We start from the raw sequence: 3281 nt of genomic DNA, 5'->3' as shown, positions 1-3281 counted from the left end.
ATAATATATACAGGCACTGGGGCGTAGAGATCCACCATGCCCTCCTGGAAAAGTCGAAAGGGATATGGCAGAAAATATGGGAGAGAGCAGATTGGAGGAGGGGATATCCTGTGGGACTGCTATTTTGGGGCAGTGGGTTTGAGAAAAATGGGGAGAAAATTTGTAACTCAAAATCTGGTGGAAATGAATGATGTAAATCAGAAGTTAATAAAGCATTTGAAAAATGGAAAAGAAAAGAACTCGTTTCCCCCCCGCCAATAAAGCACTTCTACACAATAGCAAGTCCTAAGAGGGAATAATTAAAAGAGAAATCCCATTCAAAGTGAGTATAAAATGCATAAAATACTTGGGAGTCAAACTGCCAAAGGCATAGTTAATATCTGTATAGATTCAATTCCAAAGTGTTTCTTAAGGTAATAAAGAGGGTGGGTGAAGGGCACAGATCTGGGATGGTAATGTACAGGTAGCAACACAGCTGAACTCTCCCAGCATTCCCCTCACACACTTTATAAAAACTCCTCAAATCAAATTTTAGAGCAGCAGAGCCAGTAAAAGGTCAGAATGAGACATCTCCAGTGTTCCTTGGAAGTGGCTGATACATTGGCAGCAGCCACAGCTTCAGGAACTCCCAATCCAGAGACAGTAAATGGGTTAGACAACTAGTCAGAGAGTAGAAGATCTTTTGCTAACATCAGGTGCAGCTGGTGCTTTGGCAACCCTTTTGCTCATACTTAGTTCTGGAGCATGTTTCCACAACAGAAAATGTAGTCAGCCACAAGGGATCAGGGGACTTAGTCTCAGTTCCAGGGCAAAGAAGAGTGCACCTGCAGCTGTAGGGTAGCAGGGGCCCTTCTGGGTAAAGACTAGAGCACAGACCATAAGAGGAGTGACTACCTCCCTCCCAGCATAACACCACTTTGGAAACACAAAAAATTTGCAGACTCACAGAACTCACTGTGAAAATAGCAGCATGGGGATTACTAGGTGGCACAGTGAATAGAGCACTGGCCATGGAGTCAGGAGGACCTGAATTCAAATCTGACCTCAGACACTTAACATTTACTATAACCATGTGACCTTGGGCAACTCACTTAACCTCAATTGCCTACCCCCTCCAAAAAGCAAAAATAGAAAAAGGAAAAGGAAAAAGAAAACAGAAGCATGAAAAAACCTGATGCTGGGGACAGTGTTTCTCACCTCCTGGTAAGGAAAGGTCAACTTTAATATAAAGTTCAAAGTCAAGAAACAGGCTACAATAACGAGTAAACAACAGCAAAAGAACTTGACTGTAAAAATGATACTATTGTGGCAGGGAAGAACAAGACATAAACTTAGAAGAAGACAACAATATGAAAACAGTTACAAGCAAAGCCTCAAAAATATTAATTGGACCCAAGCCCAACAAGAATTTTGGAGAGTTAAGAAAGAGACAAGAGTAATAGAGGAAAAATTGAGGAAAGAAATGAGAGTGATGTAAGAAAATTACGAAGAGAGTATTGACAGTTTAATGGAAGAGGAAAAAAATACTGAGGAAAATAACACCTTAAAAAACAGAATTGGCCAAATGTGATAGAGACACAAAAATTCACTGAAGAAAAGAATTACTTAAAAAGCAGAATTTATCAAGTGGAAAAAGAGGAACAGCAGCTCACTGGAGAAAATAATTCTTTTTAAAAATAATATTTTGTGAAAAATATTTTGGGTTTCTCCCCCAATTACAAATAAAAACAATTTTTGAACATTCTTTTTTAATATATATATATAACATATAAGAGGTATAAATGAAGTGCTTTAGAAGAAAGAGAATGATTTTAGCCAGGGAGATCAGGAAAAGCTTGTGGACCTTGGTGAATTGCTAGGATTTTCATAGGTGGAGCTATCTGAAGTTGCATAAGTCAGAAGAGGGAGATGGAAGAGAAGATATTCCAAGGAGAGTGAATGATAGATACATAGTGAGTTAGGAAGGGCAGAGCCAAGATGGTAGAATAAGGTAGGAACTCACCTGAACTTTCCTGAATTCACCTCCAAACAACTATAAAATAATGCTTCAAAATGAATTCTGGAGCAACAGGAGTAATATAAAGATGGGGTAAAACAATTTCTTAGCCCAAGACAACTTAGATTGGCCAGAAAGATCTGTCTCACTCAGGTAAAAAGGAAATGTATTCCAATGTAGGCAGCATCCAGGCAAGCCAGCAACAGGCTGTAGCCCAGAAGCCAGTGGGAGGCTCCAAACTTCTGTGTAGGTCAGAATCAAGGCCCCATGGGCCTGGTGCAGCAGGGCAGTTGCATGGCAGGTCGGTGGTGAGGCCTCAAGTCCTTGGAATAGCAGGCTAGCAGCCAGGTCTCTAGTGTAAGAAGCTTGGGACAGTTCCCCTTGCACCCCAGGAGCAGAGCCCAACTTTAAAAGTCACAGAATCAGTTGGGAAAATGAGCAAAAAACAAAACCAAGAACCTGACCGTAGACTGTTACTGTGGTGTCAGGGAAGATCAAAACATCAATTTTGGAAGAGGACAACAATGTCCAAAAGTCTACATACAAAGCTACAAGGAAAAATGTGAATTGGTCTCTGGCCCAAAAAGAACTACTATAAGAGCTCAAAATAGATTTTAAAATTCAAATAAGAGAGGTAGAAGAAAAAAATGGAAAAAGAAATGAGAGTGATGCAAGAGAATCATGAAAAAAGAGCCAACAGCTTGGTGAAGGAAGCACAAAAATGGGAAAAGTGTACAAAAATTCACTGAAGAAAACAACTCCTTATTAAGTAGAATTAACCAAATGGAAAAGGAGGTACAAGAGCTAACTGATGAATATACTTCCTTAAAAATTAGAATTCGGCAAGTATAAGCTAATGACTCCATCAGACATTAAGAAGCAACAAAATAAAATGGAAAGAATTTTTAAAAAACAGAAGAAAATGTTTAGTATCTCTCTGGAAAAACAACTGGACTGGAAGATAGATCAAGGAGAGATAATTTAAGAAATATTGGACTACCTGAAAGTCATGATTAAAAAAGAGACTAGACATCATATTTCAAGAAAATATCAAGGAAAACTGCCATTATTCTAGAACCAGAGGGTAAAATAGAAATTGAAAGACTCTACTGATCACCTCTTTAAAGTGATCCCAAAATGAAAACTCCCAGGAATATTATAGTCAAATTACAGAGCTCCCAGATCAAGGAAAAAATATTACAAGCAGCCAGAAAAAAAATTCAATATTGTGGAGCAACAGGTAGAATGACACAATATGTAGCAGTTTCCACATTAAAGGAATAGA

Source organism: Petaurus breviceps, unplaced genomic scaffold (assembly GCF_028583685.1).
Source record: "Petaurus breviceps papuanus isolate PSGF00001 unplaced genomic scaffold, PetGlider_PUasm1.0 90784, whole genome shotgun sequence".
Classification (NCBI taxonomy): Eukaryota; Metazoa; Chordata; class Mammalia; order Diprotodontia; family Petauridae; genus Petaurus; species Petaurus breviceps.
The sequence above is the reverse complement of the archived record's forward strand: the minus strand, read 5'-3'. Positions refer to the sequence as shown.